At 43.1% G+C, this 16,282-nt stretch overlaps 1 protein-coding gene across 3 annotated transcripts in view; it reads right to left on the bottom strand.

The window, feature by feature from the left end:
• The window catches only part of MSANTD3 (Myb/SANT DNA binding domain containing 3), an 80,852-nt gene that overhangs the window by 20,196 nt on the left and 44,374 nt on the right, over positions 1 to 16,282 (bottom strand). For 2 of the 3 annotated variants that reach the window (XM_083377167.1, XM_083377166.1), the window contains 2 exons: positions 8,411 to 8,555; positions 8,120 to 8,278 (listed from right to left, as the gene is read on the bottom strand). The exons of the other annotated variant lie outside the window; for it this stretch is intronic. The gene's annotated coding sequence lies outside the window, so the exon portion shown is untranslated. The remainder of the gene's footprint in view (positions 1 to 8,119; positions 8,279 to 8,410; positions 8,556 to 16,282) is intronic. 3 annotated transcript variants of the gene reach the window in all.

The raw sequence follows: 16,282 nt of genomic DNA, 5'->3' as shown, positions 1-16,282 counted from the left end.
AAAGCGGGACCAATTGGAGAAGAAGCTGCAGTCTGTGATTTTTTACAGGCTGGGGTCTGGGCGTCTTTCCTTCTAAAGTTGAAGAGCAGCTTCAGTCTATCCCAACTTGAAAGGCAGGTGGGGAATGCAGCAGCCAGAGCAGCTGCTTAGCTCTAAGGACACATTTGACTCAGGAAATGGGCGGGCTGGCTGGAAAACCTGGAGCAGATCTCCCATTTGGTCTGCGCAGGGAAAGCTTTGGAGTGAATTAGGAAAAGTTTAATCCATTGCACTGTTTTATATTTACATGACAAACAGCCTTATGTTTATAAGTGACAGTTTTCCTACTAAGTACCTGCATGTCATAAGCATTTGAATTAAAATTACCATATTAAAATCAAATCTGATGTTTTTTAATTTTTATTTGGTGTGCGTTGGAAGAGGGGTAGACTTATACGGCGAGTATAGCCCAAACCCTATAATTTAACAGGAAATGTAGGGGGTCGTCTTATACGCCCAGTTGTCTTATACGCTGGAAAATACGGTACCCAACCACCATATTGTTTCACAAATACATGTACATGTAAATATTAAAAATCAATAAAAATTGTTTTAAAATATTGTTTTAAGCATTGCTGGTGATGCTTTACAATGGCTGTCTTTGAAAGTTTTCTTGTAAACTACCCTGGATTTCTCAGAAACATTTAATTTTGAATTAGACATTGAATTATTAAATTAGCCAGAAGAAACAAATGTTTAAGTACATCTAAATGTCACAGACCTACTGCCTCTTAGGTGCATATTGCAGAGAAAATAAGGCATTCCATTTCTAGCCAGCAGAGCCACAGGGTGATGGAAACTGGTCCATGATATCCAGAAGACATGTTTGGGTATGGATGGATTAAATTATAAAAGAGCAGAGGAGAGGAAGTAGAAGTGAGACACTTTCCAGGTCTTCGACAAAATAATTCAGTGGAGTGGCCTTGACTTGGCCTTTTAATTTCAACCCACACCAATTCTTTATCTTTCCATTCAATCCAATGATTTCTATCATTGGTTTTAGGGAGAGGAGGCAGCAAGAATAGACCACGAAACCAATCTGTGAGTTTGTTCATTCGCCTGCCTGTGCACCACCTCCTGAATGAGGCACAAGGCTCCAAGCCATCTCCCCAGAAGTCCTTTGCAGATAATTAAATATATCTCTTTTGGGCCTCTCACTTTTCTGGGAATCGCAGCACGACTAACTCAACCCCCAAACGCTCTCGCCTTCCCACTGGCTTTCTGTGAACTGCCTCGCATCTTGTCTTGCCATCTTGCTTCTCTTTGTTGCTGGTGGCTGTGCCATCGGGGGCATGGCTTTCCCACATGGAGTGGTCCTGGTGAAAGGGAAGCAAGGGTTCACAAGTTGCAAGCGGCCCATGGAGGTGCTAATGGTGGGGGCCATGCTGATCTACAACTTTGTGGTGATCATGCAAGCGGAACACGGTCTTAGATTCACATGGCACCCTAGAAACGGTGAGTGAGCAGCCCCCACCACCTCAGGCCAGGCCGGCTACCAATCTACAACTTCATGGTGGTCAAGTGGGTGGAATGCAGTCTTAGATCCATGGGGCTATGCTGGAGACAGCGAGGGGCTGCCTTGCCACCTCAGTTCCGCCCTCTTGTTGCTCTTCTCTGCACTTTTTTCAGAGACTCAACATCTTTTTCATATTGTGGTGACCGGATCTGGATGCAGTATTCCAGGTATGGTCTGATTAAGGCTTTGTAAAGTGGTGCTAGAACTTTAAGTGATTGTCCACTAGGACTCCAAGATCCTTCTCACAGTTACTGGCATTAAGCCAAATTTCACCTAGTCTATACATATACAATTTATTTTTGTTGTCTAGATGTAAAATGTAAATGTAAAATCTTACTTTTATCTATGTTGAATTTCATTTTGTTAAGATAGGGCCCATCAATCAAGTCTGTCAAGATCTTTTTGGATCTTAAGCCTGTCTTCTGGAGTGTTGGCTATTCCTGCCAGTTTATTGTTATCTGCAAATTTGATGAGTTCCCCTTCTATTCCCTCATCTAGATCATTACGGGTTTAAAACAGAATCTACCCAACTGCTTACTTCTCTCCATTTGGATGTAGTTGCATTAAGGACCACATATTGAATACAATTTGTCAGCCATTTACAAACCCACCTAGTGCTGTCTATCCCACATTTTGCTACTTTGCCAAAAGTAGGTTGTGGTCTACTTTATCAAATGCTTTATTACAATCTAAATATACTATATTCACAGCATTTCTCAGATGTACTAATTTGGTCACTTTGTAGAGGAATGTAATAAGATTGTTTGGCATGATCTGTTTTTAATGAACCCATGTTGACTTCTGGTTATCACCTTGCTTGCTTGTAGGTGTTTGAAGATTTGTTGCTTTATTATCTTTTCCAAGATCTTCCCAGGTATCGATGTCAGGCTGTCTGTAATTATCTGGATCTGTTCCCCCCTGCTTTTTTTGAAGATGGGGACCATATCAGTTCTTTTCCAGTCCTCAGCCACTTCCCCAGTGATCCATTAACTTTGAAACACGTTTCAATGGTTCTGAAATTACGTCTGTCAATTCCTTCAGAACTCTGGAATGTAGTCCATATGGACCCAGTGATTTGAATCTGTCTAGAGCTAACAGGTATTCTCTTATTTTTTGCATATTTTAATTTGCATTCCTAACCTGTTATTTATCGTTCTAATAAAGGAAAATATTTGTAGCTCAGGGTTGACATGAGAGGTCCTCTCTGAACTTCCTTGTTTTCTTGCAGACAAATACACAAAGATCAAAACACCAGTGATTATGGATCTCATAAACCTCTGCTTAACTACATACTTCCAATCTGATGAACATATTTACCAACAAATAATAATAATAATAATAATAATAATAATAATAATAATAATAATTATTATTATTATTATTATTATTATTATTATTATTATTATTATTATTATTATTATTATTATTATTATCCTCAAATGAAGGAAGGGACAGAACGAACGAACTCTGTTCTAGAACAATGCCTCCATTGTTTTATTATCAGCAGGACTGATCTGCTGCCATCTGCTGAAGTGGCTTACAACAATGCAGTACACTTGAGCACTGGGTTCACTCCTTTCCAAGTGGCAAACCTTTGCAGCCATCAAAGAAGCTGGGACAAAAATTTATTGGTCTGTTTCCTACTGAACGCATTATTCATCCTGTTACAGTGGAGCTGGAGTTCCCTAAGAGTTTGAGACAAATCCACCCAGTTTTCCATTGTAGCTTATTGAAACCTGAGATTATCTCCAAATTACAACCTGTAACCACTCCGGCTCCTCAGCCTATTAAGATTGAGGGCGAACAACACTTTGAAATTAAAGATATTTTAGATTCTCACAAACATAATGGGCCCACACAATATTTAGTGGCCTGGAAAGACCTGCCTGCTTCACAGAATGAATGGGTTTATAAGAAACACATTAGGGCTCCTAGATTGCTCAAACACTTTCATGCATGCTAACCAGAAAAACCTACCGTATTTTCTGGCGTATAAGATGACTTTTTAACCCATGAAAATCATCTCAAAAGTTGGGGGGGTCATCTTATACGCCCAGTCATCTTATACGCTGGAAAATCAGCGAGCCTGGGAGGAAGCAGGGCAGGCTGGCGTCTGGCAGGAGCCGGCAGGGCAGCCCTGCACACGTGCGCGCTCCCCAGCTGTTAAGGAGCACTCCTTAGCAGCTGGGGAGCGCATGCGTGCGCAGGACTGCCCTGCCGGCTCCCACCCAACACTCTTCCCTCTTGAGGCAGCATCGCTCCCCGGCTCCTAAGGAGTCCTCGGGGATGCTGCCTCAAGAGGGAAGAGTGTCGGGCGGGAGCCGGCAGGACCCAAGAGTAAAATAACGACCCTGCTAAGATCTCTATCTGTCTTGTGCTCACATATTGGATATATATTAATGCTTTGATTAGGATTTAGTTAGCATACATAACATTGGATCTTGCTGACCAGACCGAAAATCCATTCAACCTGTTTGTATTTCTCTTGGCGTTTACCATATGCCGAAAAGTTCCAAATTTAGTTATTTTTCTCCTGCGATTCCAAATCTTGGAAGAAACGTTTTCCGGCTCTTGGCTGTGAAAGGAACAGAAGCTACCGCTTCCTGTGCTAACTTTCTAATACTGATTAGCTTTCCTGGAGAAGCAAACCTTCCGTTCCAGCAAGATCACTACGGAGCGGGTTAGAAGACAAGACTCCAGCAACAGCTAAACTCCTTCAAAAGATCCACCTAGATCCCACCGACAATGTTATTTTCCGGGTACATCCAAATTCCCTTTTAGCATTGGGGAGGGGAGGGTGGGAAGAGATCATCGCTACTTTCTTCCTCCACTGTCTCCCTAACGCCTTCCTGCAGCTCCTCCCAATAATTCCCTTCCCCCAGGCTTACCCTACAAGTACATAATGTCCCGGGCAGCTGTAACTATCATGAATCATGGCTAGGAGGTGAGCGAGAGATAGAAAATAAGATGAAAGCGTCCCTTCCCCTTTCCCCCCCCACCCGATCCACCTCATCTCCAAAGCCGAGGAGCCGCCCTCCCTAACCAGAACGCGCAGCCACCTGTGGAGCAGCTCGCAACGGAAGAGAAGGAAGGCGCCACCTCTTTGGGTGTCACTGGGTCCTGATTTGTCTATCGGACACAGGAAATTGATCACTGCCTCTACTTCCGTCACTGTCCTGAAACTGAGAGTCGTACGAACAATCTCCCTTTAATTTGTTTATCCGAAGCGGAAATGAAAGCGGAGGGCCTGTTGGGACATTGCGTGAGATTCATTTGGACGGTGGAGCTCAGGCTCGAAACTGCAGGCAGTGACGCCTTTCTTCAAAAACCTCAAGAGGGAAGAGCGTCGGGCGGGAGCCGGCAGGACCCGACGCTCTTCCCTCTTGAGGCAGCATCCCCGAGGACTCCTTAGGAGCCGGGGAGCGATGCTGCCTCAAGAGGGAAGAGCGTCGGGCGGGAGCCGACAGGGCAGTCCTGAACACGTGCGCACTCCCCGGCTGCTAAGGAGTGCTCCTTAACAGCTGGGGAGCGCACGCGTGCACAGGACTGCCCTGCCGGCTCCCGCCAGATGCCAGCCTGCCCTGCTTCCTCCACAGTGAGAGGGGAGGGCGTGCCTTCCCGGGCTCGCTGATTTTCCGGCGTATAAGACGAAAAATCTTGAAAACCATCTCAAAAGTTGGGGGGGTCGTCTTATACGCCCAGTCGTCTTATATGCCGGAAAATATGGTAATTAATGTTTCTTTTTGCATTCTTTTTCCCCCTTCCTGTTTTGCTTTTCAGGTGGATTTGTCTTTTTATAGGGGGGCGCAAATGTCAGAGCCCCTCAATTGTATTTGCCTTTCATCCTTCGCTTTTTCCCTCTCTTGCTTCTGCTTATGTATTTTCAGGGCTTGCCATACTATTGGGGGAGGGTACCTGCCAGGGGAATAGTATCTGCTTCATTCTACTCTGTGCAAGGAGCCCTCCCTCTAGGCGAGAGGAATGTGAACTGAAAACATCTGTCTTATCTCCAGACAATGGAGCCTGGGACCATTGAGAAAAGAAACTAGGAGAGACCTTGAGAAGCCTGATAAATCTCTGGCTTCTTATAACACCATGGTACCTGTGGGTTGGCTGGATTTCAACCAGATGGTTGGACACTGGGGGGAGTAGTTGTGAATTGCCTTTTTGATGTATTCCTTTATGCACCAAATCTCAGATCTAGCTTTGTTCTCTTGCCATCACTAACTCTCAATCAAATGTTCCTTTTGAGACAATGCCTGTTTCAAGAGTTCTGCTTTCTTGGGAGATCTAGTTGAACATAGCACACAAGCCATCTAAAGCCCTTTAAAACGCAGACCAAAGACCCAACAATCCCAGACAAAAAACACCCCAGGAATCATCTACAACAGACAATGTAAGGATTGCAACAACCATTATCTAGGACCAACAGGCCTGACAGAATGCATCCATGAATACCAACCGGCAGTCAGAAGACACGATGAAAATTCTTTAATTTCACAACATACAGACAGATTTAACCATAGTTTCAACTGGGAAAATGTGACCATCCTGGACCAAGGCATGTCCAAATATGCCAGGAAATTTCTAGAAGCCTGACACTTTGATAAATCAGCCATCAATAGACACATACAGTATACATTAACAACATCAATAGACTATGCAAAAGAGATTATCACCCAGCCCAAAAATGAACAAAAGACCCAAGCACTTGTCAGGCCCCTCAAATCCTTATCAGGATGCTGCCATTGGGAATCACTGAGTTTTCTGTGATGTGTTTCTTTTATTTGTTCTTCTACACTTTGATGTATCTCTTTGGGTATGAAAGGAGGGAGGGATGTACCTGGGGCCATCTGCCTTATCTCTACTCCGGTGGGAAAAGGATGCTATGCCTGGGAACAGTGCCTTATTGCTCTTTCAGTTCCCATAACACTTTTGCACCTTTGTATTGGCTGGGCATGGACTGGACAGTTGGGCAGAGTCATGAAAATGTAATGTGTACATGTGGGAAAATTTCAGATCTTGTCTTGTCTCTATGCTTTCACTAACTTCCAATAAAAGTTCCTTTGAAACCATGCCAGTTTCAAAAGTTCTGCTTTGTTGGGAGAATTAGTTGAGGCAGAACCTTACATCACCTCTCCACCAGTAATCAGCACCCAGATCAGCATAGATTAACTCCAAGGTTAACATCAGACCAATAAACAATACTCAAATCAAGAAACTGCCAAAGAATCCAACAGCAAACAGCCCAATCAAAGAATCTCCAAGAACATCTCCACCAACATTGACAGGCAAGCTACTAGAATATAAACATAGCAAACAGCACTCCTTATTGGCACTGATGATGTTACATAGTTTGCAACATCTGCAAGAAAACAAAAAAGTTCAGAGAGCACCAAGGACCCCTCATTTATGGTTCTGTTTTTGATAAGTTCAGTAGTGTTTTCTTTTTGCATGAAGGCATATGCGAAGTATGAACTAAGCAGATCTGGTTTCTCTCTACTGCCCATTACTTCTTTGCCATCTTCTCCCATTAGTGGACCAATTGTTTCTTTGACTTTTTTCTTGTTTTTTATGTGTTGAAATTTTTTAAAATTGTTTTTGACATTTGTTGCAAATCTTACTATGTTCAAAGCTTAGCTTTCCTAACTTCATCTTCGCAGGTTTGAGCTATTTCTTGGGGATTCTGCTATCATTTTGTGTCCCTCTTTCCATTTTTTGTACTTATCCATTTTTTCTCAGTTCGTCTGAGAGTTCTTTATGCAATCATGCTGGGGGTTTTTTGTTTTGTTTTTAGTGGTATTTTATAATTGTATTTTTCAGTTCTCCAAGCTTCTTGAGTTGATTTGCCCTTTAAGATTTTCATCCATCGGATCCTTCCTAAAAGCCTGAGGTTGCTAAAATCAGCTCTTTTAAAGTCTAAAACACTGGTTTGATTATGTCCAGTTGTTTGTGTTTTATACTGAATTCTAATAATGACATGGTCTCTCTCCCCTAAAGTTCCTACAACTTCAGTCCCTCTAGTTACCACCTCTACCTTTTGGGTGATGAAGTTGTCAGTTAATCACGAATCCATTTGATCTTCCATTTGTTGCAGTTTGTCTCCTACTTGATGTAAGGGTAGTTAAAGTCCCCAATTACTACAGTGGTGTATTTCCTACATTCATTTGTTAGTTGTTCAGCAACTAAACAATTATTTTTATTTATTCTGCCTCTTCTAGCGCAGGGATGCCCTGAAAGCATCTCTTGATTTGGAAGAAGCGAGGATCAGAGCTGGGAGGGGCTCGCTTGGATCGGACAGGGAGCTGTCCAGGCAGCCAAGCTCAGGGGCTCCCTTTGAAGAAGGGGATCCCTTCTGTGATCCCGGGGAGAGGCACCTTTCCTGGATAATCACCCCTGCCAAAAAAAATAAGAAAGTGGGGGGGAAAACTCCTCCAAACTTTAATCAGCACCCTCATAGAAGGTGGGCAGCGGAGGGGCGGGAAACCTCCATGGAGGGATTGGAACTTCCAGCCATCTCTGGGAGGAGTTGTTGGTGGAGACAGGTGAAGGGCGAAGACCTACCGGTGGAATTAAAGGATGGTGGGAAGAGCGAAATCCATCCTGTGGCTTCCTTCTCTCGGGCTTGTCTCTGGCTCCTTTCCGAGCAAAGGGTGGCTTGGCCAGCCCATTCCCTGGCCAGTCACTTGGTGAGGGGAGCAAATGGACATCAGGGCCAGGCTCCTGGGGAAGGAAAATGGCATTCACTCAACACGGGAAGAGGTGCACTGGTGGGTGGCATGCAGAAATCAGCCCCATCAAAGGCTCCGAGCTGCGGACAAAAGGACAAAGGAGGCTCCGCTCAGCTCTGGTTACCTTTTCCGCAGCTGGAGAGACCCTGGTCGAGCTCTGGGAGATCCTCCTGCACTCCCTCCAGATGTGATCGCATGATCCTAAGGGAGAAAGCGCCGCTGCCACCACCTCCTCTTCCTTCAGCCCAGCCTCAGGCTTTGTGGGTTGCCTGCAAAGAAAATCCTCCTGATCTTCAGACATGTAGAGGAATTTCTGCCCTTTTTCCCCTTGCTTCCTAAATGCAGGCCAGGCGGGCTGGGTGCTCCCTCTGAGGCTGCTCGGGGAGATCCCGGTTTTCCTTTCCTGGCTTGGTTTGTCACTTTTCCTGCTCTTTTGGGGGATTTTTTCCCCCAGTTGCACTGCTCACCTTTTTTGCCCATTTCCTTTGCAGCTAGCCAGGCTTGTCTTTGCCTCTGCCCTGTGCAGCTGTCCCACTCATGCACGTGATCGGCCTCCATGCCGCCACCCCCACCAGTGCCTGCAATCTGCCCAGCCTTCCCTTCTGGCTCTGGGCAGTGCCTCTGTCCTGCGTGGCTGTCCCACTCGCACGTGTGATTGGCCTCCGCACTGCCACTGCCGGCACCCGCAATTTGCCAGGCCTCCCCTCCACCTGCTTTGTGCAGCGCCTCCTGGACCCCCTGCACCCATTAACCCTCCCGTTACCATGCCAGGTAAGGTTTCCATCCCAGATGCCCTCACCATCCCCAAGTGTTTTTTTTTTACTAACCTGCCTTTCAGCTGCATTCCATTTCTCCATTTGCTTCTCAGCCTTCGCCACATGTTTGTGCAAATATCGGTAAAAAAAAAGTTCCATGAGACTTTCTAACTTCTCGGGAGTTCTTGCGAGAACTTAGAATCTAAGTTCTCGCAAGAACTCCCGAGAAGTTAGAAAGTCTCATGGAACTTTTTTTTTGTCCCAAAAACATGTGGCAAAGGCTGAGAAGTGAATGGAGAAATGGAATGCAGCTAAAAGGCAGTTTAGCAAAAAAAAAACAACACCTTGGGGGGAGGCAAGGGCATCATGGCAGGGGTGGGGGCAGCAACTGCACAGCTTTGGCAGGTGTCTGGCAGGGGGAGGGAAGCATCAGGCCTCGCCCCACCCCTGACATTGAGTGCCCTGCTCCCGCTGCTCCCGCTGCTCTCCCCACAGTAATATTCTGTTTCTTCTTTATCTTTCAGTCTCATAGTTAATCTGTCCATCTCTGCGCATTCCAGTATCTTTTTTATTACCTCTTCTTCTGAAGGTATTTGTTCATTTTTCCAACATTGCGCATAGCTTATTCTTGCTGCAGTTACAATATGTAAAACCAAGTATTAATTTTTTTTATTGATCTTTTCTGGTACTATACCTAATAAAAAAATTCAGGATTAAATACTACATGTTCTCCTAATATTTTTTCTAGCCAAGCATGTATTTTTTCCAATAAGCCTTTACCTTGTCACATGTCCACCAGATATGATAATATGTACCTAAGTTATGTTTACATTTCCAATATTTACCTGATACATTTTTAAACATTTTTGCTAGTCTAGCTGGAGGTAAGTGCCATCTATAAAACATTTTATACAAATTTTCTTTATACGCAGTTGACATTGTCAATTTATGATTTCTCTCCCAGTTTTTGCCATTTTTCTAATTCTATATTATAACCAAAGTTTTCTGCCCATCTTATCATTGTCCCTTTAATTTGTTCACTTTCCGTCTCTAAATTTAACAAAGTTATACAATATCTTAGTTTCTCATCAGAAGTTAATAATATCTTATCAAACACATTTTGTTCTTTATAAAATCCATACATTTTCATATCTTTTTCATATCTATTTTGAATTTGTAAACATACCCACCATGACATGTTGATGCCCTGATGTTCCAGCTCTTGTTTTGATTTTAATGTCCCATCAGTATTTAAAATATTTCTATATGTCCAACTTTTTTCAAAATCTAACAAATTTGTATGTGAAAAAGCTTCAATTGTTGATAACCACCCTGGAATTTTTACATGTATTTTCATTTTAATTTTTTCCCATACTGTTATCAAAGCATTTCTAATACAGTGATTTTGAAAATATCCATGGATTTTGTTTTTCCCATACCACAAAAAAGTGTGCCACCCCAGCTGTAAGTCATGTCCCTCCAAATATAACAACCTTTTATTCCTAAGCATTATCCATTCTTTCACCCATGTTAATACAGATGCTTGATAATACAAAGCCCACTCAGGTAGACCAAAGCCCTCCATTTTCCTTAGTATTTTGCAAGGTTTTCATCTTTATTCTAGCTTTCTTTCCTTGCCATACAAACTTCAAAACTAGTGAATTCAACTCTTGAAAAAAATTTCCCCCAATTTTTATCGGAATTGTCTGAAACAGAAATAAAATCTTAGGCAATATATTCATTTAAACTGTAGCTATTCTTCCTAATAATGACAATTTTAAGTTCTTCCACTTTTCCAGGTCCAACTTTATTTGTTTCAATAACCTTGTATAGTTATCTTCTTTTAATGTTGAGCACTTTGCTGATAAATATATACCCAAGTATCTTACCTCTTTCACTATCTGTACCTCTGTCACTTCTGATATTCAGCTTTTTTGCTTATCCATAAGATTCTTAACTATTATCTTAGTTTTTTCTTTATTAAATTTTAGTCCCGCTACTTCACCATATTGTTCTAATTTCTCCCACAATTTTGGAATCACTTATTTATTTATTTATTTATTTGTTTAATGGGACTTATATGCCACCCTATCTCCCGAAGGACTCAGGGCAGCTAACAACAACAAAATACAAGTAAAAATACAAATATTAAAAATTAAACTATATCTATAGCCCCAACTACAACCAATAAAACCTTAAAACCCTATTAAAAACCCCTTATCATCAGTCCAGGTCGGCCTGTTGGAAAAGAAATGTCTTAAGGTCACGATGAAAGGACCGGAGGTCTGGGGTCATCCAGAGCTCCAGGGGAAGCTGATTCCACAGGGCAGGTGCCCCCACAGAGAAGGCCCTCCCCCTGGGGGTCGCCAGCCGACATTGTCTGGCCGACAGCACCTCAAGGAGGCCCTCTGTGTGTGAGCGCACAGGACAATGGGAAGTCGTGGCTGGCAGCAAACGGTCCTGCAGGTATCCCGGGCCTAAGCCATGTAGGGCTTTATAGGTAAGAACCAGCACCTTAAATCTCACCCGGACGGCAATCAGTAACCAATGCAGCTCACACAGGAGGGGTGTAATATAGGAGTATTGGGATGCTCCCATCACAACCCGTGCAGCTGCATTCTGCACCAGCTGAAGTCTTCGGGTGGTCTTCAAAGGGAGCCCCATGTAGAGAACATTGCAGTAATCAACATGGGAGGTAATGAGTGCATGAGTGACTGTACATAAAGTATCTTGGTCCAGATAGGGGCGCAACTGGCGCACCAGGTGAACCTGGGCAAATGCCCCCCTGGCCACAACTCCTATGTGATCTTCTAAACTGAGTCGTGCATCCAGGAGGACGCCTAAGTTGCGTGCCCTATCAACGGAAGGTAACACCTCTCCCTCCATAACCAAAGATGGAATATCCTAGACTACACGAGATGTCGATACGTAAAACCACTCGGTCTTGGCCAGGTTGAGTTGGAGCCTGTTTTTCCCCATTCAGATTCGTACCAGCAAATGCTTGTAATTTATATGTTTCACCCTTTATCCCCAACCCTCTAATTTCTGTATCTTGTCTTATATTTCGGTTTAAAACTTCCAAAGTGAAAATGAATAACAGGGACAGAGGGCATCTTTGCCTTGTGCCTTTCTCTCAGTACAATCTCCATTCACAATCACTAGTTTATTATATAGTTTTTACCATATTTATTAAATTCTGTCCAAAGTCCATTATTTGTAATTAATGAATCATAAATTGCCATGAAAGATTATCAAATGCCTTTTGAGCATCTAAAAATATTAATGCCATTTGTTTCCCTGGATGTAGCTCATAGTATTCCAATACATCTATTATCACTCTTAAATTATTTTTAATTTGTCTCTTTGGTAAAAAGCCATTTTGATCCGAGTGTATAAATTCAACCAAATATTTTTTCAATCTCTCCGCCATTATTGAAGTAAAAATTTTGTAATCCACATTGAGCAATGAAATCGGTCTATAATTCTTAATCTGAGTCAAATCCAAATCATCTTTTGGTATTGGTAATATTTGCTTCAATCCACGTCATCGGCATTTTAGCTTCTAATAAAAGTCCATTACAAACATTTTTCAACAGTTCACTTAATATCTCTTACAAGTTCTTATATAACTCTGTCGGAGGTTCATCTGGGCAAGGAGTTTTACCATTTTTTTGTCTCTTTATGGCCTCTGTTATTTCCATCATTGTAACTCCTTCGTCTAACATATTTTTAAATCTCTGAAATCTTTGGGAGATTACTTTCTTCCCAGTATTTTACGGTTTTCTCTCTTGAAATCTCCTTTTTGTTATACAGTTCCTTATAAAATTCTTTAGCTATCTTGTTTCTTAATTTTTGTATTGTAAATAACCTTTCCCGTCAAGTAAATTATGTATCTTTTTTTTTCTTTCTGTTTTTTAAGTTTATAAGCTAACCATCTTCCCGGCTTGTTGGTATTTTCAAAAAAAATTTGCTTCGCTCTTTTTATCTGTTCTGCCACTTTTTCTGAATCTAACAGATTTATGTTTTATTATATCCATATCTCTTATTAATGTCTTTTTTGTGGATTTCTTTGCAGTTCTGCTTCTAACTTTCCAAATTCTTTTTTTAATAATACATATTGCTGTTTTCTCTGTTTATTTTTCCTTGCCATATACCAGGGGTGTCCAAACTTTTTTCAAAGAGGGCCAGATTGGATGAAGTGAACATGCTGGAGGGCCGAACATTTTTCCGAACATTCTTTGAACAATTACAATTAAATGCAAATGAATTATTTTATGCCAAGTTAATTGCAAATGGCATACTTTTCATTTTATAACATTAAGATCAACTGACAGCTGAGTTTTCACAATGTATTTTAAATAAATTTTTAAAAAAACTTACCTGCACTAATGTGAAGGGTGAAACTGAGATCTGTACTGCAGCAAATAGGCTCGGTCTGGTACAAAGGCAGTGGTTTTGATGTGCAAAATGTCACGCAGATGAGAGTCACTTAGTCTTGTCCTCACACGGTTCTTGTTAAAGTTCATAGCAGAGAATGTCTTCTCACACAAATATGTTGAGCCAAACAAGCTCAGCATTTTCTTAGACAATGTCCGAATCTCCTGAAACCTGCCCTTATCCAGTTGGCGGTAAAAGTTCACAAGAGAGAGCTGTTGGAGCTCTCTCTGGAGCTCGCATCGATGGCCGTGGGGCGATTTGGCAATGCTCCAGCGGCCCGATCCGGGCTTCAAAGGCCTGCAAAATGCTTCTGCTGCCCAAATCAGCCGTGTGGGGGAGGGAAGCGAAATTGCTCTGCAGCCCTAGATCTGGGCAGCAGAGGCATTTTGCAGGCCTCCGATGCCCAGATTGGGCTGCTGGAGCATCATAAAATCACCTCATGGCCATGGATGTGAGCTCCAGAAGTTTCAAAAATGCTTCTGCTGCTCAGATCGGTGTGGGGGGGATGGGAAAGTGAAATCACTCTGCAGCCCTAGAACGCGCGAGTTTGGAGTTTGGGAAAGTGAGCAGGGCCTTAACATAAAAGGCTGGTTCTGCTTTCAAAAATAGAGAAAGGAGGAACGATTATTGGGCTCCTTGCCTCATTCCCGTTTGAAGCCATCCTTAACAACAAGGAAAAATCTAATCTATCCAACGCTACCCAACATTTCAAATATGTGTGCACTGAGAGGATAGCTATTTTTAAGACGCCAGTCCTGCACATCTACTGTATATCTAGGAATAAATCATTAAACTCATGAGGCTGTGAAACACAGAAATGAAACACACCACACACACACACAGAGAGAGAGCTTCCAATCTTGTGAGCAATTCCAACAGCTAAAGTAGCCTGAGAGAAATTACAAATCTCCTCACCTTCCCAAACTCCAAACTCGCGCGTCCTACTTCCCTTGCTTGCCTTCTCCAACTCCAAACTCGCGTGTCCTACACTCGTCTTCCAAGTTTGGAGTTTGGAGAAGGCAAGCGAGGCAAGTAGGCTGTGAAATACAGAATGCACATGCACACGCGCACACACACACACCAGCTGCTGAATGAACTTTGGTTTTCCTCTGCAGAGACATCTTCAGCACCTTGTCGAGGCTGTGGGGGTTTGTCATTGTGAGATGGCCTCACGAGACCGATGGTTCGTTAAGGTGCTTCCAAGTAAAAAAGGCAGCACGCAAGGATGCAATCAGATTAAGCTTTATTTAAATGATAGTGTAAAGAGAAAGAGTTCCCTGGCATGGAGGCATCCATGCCTGGATTGAGCTCATGGATCACTCCCACAAGAGAGCAACAAGAGAGAGCAAGCAAGCAGAGCGAGAGAGAGAGAGAGCAGCCCCTGAGCAGAGGTTTTTATGGGGTCCTCAGTCCCTCCCTTACCAATTAACTCTCTCCAATGGGGATGCAGGGGCTGGGGACCCCTGACCCACCAGTGGGAGCAAAGATGCCCTTTTTGGGGAACTGCCATGGCTGGCACAAAAACATTTAACAGTCATGCTGCAAGTTTGCTCTCTGCTCAGTGCCTGCTAAGGGCTGGCCGATAGCAGAGGGAGCGGTAGCCTTGCCATGTGCTCCTCACTGGCCTGCTCCCATGCAAACTCTTGCTGACAGTGCCGAACCGGCAGTCACCATCGGATGCCCACCTTCCCAAACTCACGTGTCCTACTTTTCTTGCTCGCCTTCTCCAACTCCAAACTCGCGTGTCCTAGTTTGGAGTTTTGGAAGATGAGCGAGGAAAGTAGGACGCACGAGTTTGGAGGGAGTAGCATAGCTTGTGCAAAAGCGTGTGTGTGTGTGTGTGTGTGTGTGTGTAAAAAAAAGTGCCGGAACCTCTTTGAGCGTTCTATGAGAAAGTGTTCTATGAGAAAAAAAAGCCCTGTGAGCGACAGAGGGCGGTGACGTCAGGATCGGGCTTCTGATGCGGCCCTCTCACCGCCCCCCCTCCTGTGGCAGACAGTCTTCTGCTTGCCACCCTCAATCAGAAGGGAGGGCCGTGGGAGGGCTGCATTTACACAGAGCAGGGAGGGCTGTTAGAGGGCCGTATTAAACCACCCCCCGGGCCGCAAATGGCCCGCGGGCCGGACTTTGGACATGCCTGCCATATACAATATAGCTATACCTCTAAAATATGCTTTGGCTGTATTCCATAGATTTTGTATCGTAGTATCTTCTTTTTTTATTTTCTTTAAAGAAGAATTCCATTTCTTTTTTTGTTAATTCTATAAATTCTTTTTCCTTTAATATGGAACGATTTAAAGTCCATCTTAGCTTTTTTTGTATTCCTTTCCACGTCATTTTCAAAGGATTATGATCTGCCCATATGCCTATTTCTATTTCAATGTCCTGCACATTCATTCTCAAATCGGCAGTCATCCAAATCATATCAATTCTTGACCAGGATTTATGACTATTTGAGTAAAAAGTATATTGCAATTTTTGTTGGTTCACTTCTCTCCAAACATCTTGAATTCCAATTTCCTCTGCCATATCAAAGAATGTCTTAGGTAATCTTCCTCTACCATTTTTCCCTGTTTTGTTACTTTTATAATCAATTTTTCCATCTGTTATTGCGTTGAAATCTCCTAGTAAGGAAACATTTTGATACATGCGCTCGTGACCTCTCGGATAGACTACTGCAACGCTCTCTACATGGGGCTGCCCTTGAATACCACTCGGAGGCTCCAGCTGGTGCAGAATGCAGCCATGCGAGTTGTGATGGGGGTTTCCCAATACTCACATGTAACACCTCTGCTCCGCGAGCT

The sequence above is a fragment of the Vipera ursinii genome (genome assembly GCF_947247035.1).
Source record: "Vipera ursinii genome assembly, chromosome: Z".
NCBI lineage: Eukaryota > Metazoa > Chordata > Lepidosauria > Squamata > Viperidae > Vipera > Vipera ursinii.
This window is presented reverse-complemented; position numbering and strand designations above follow the sequence as displayed.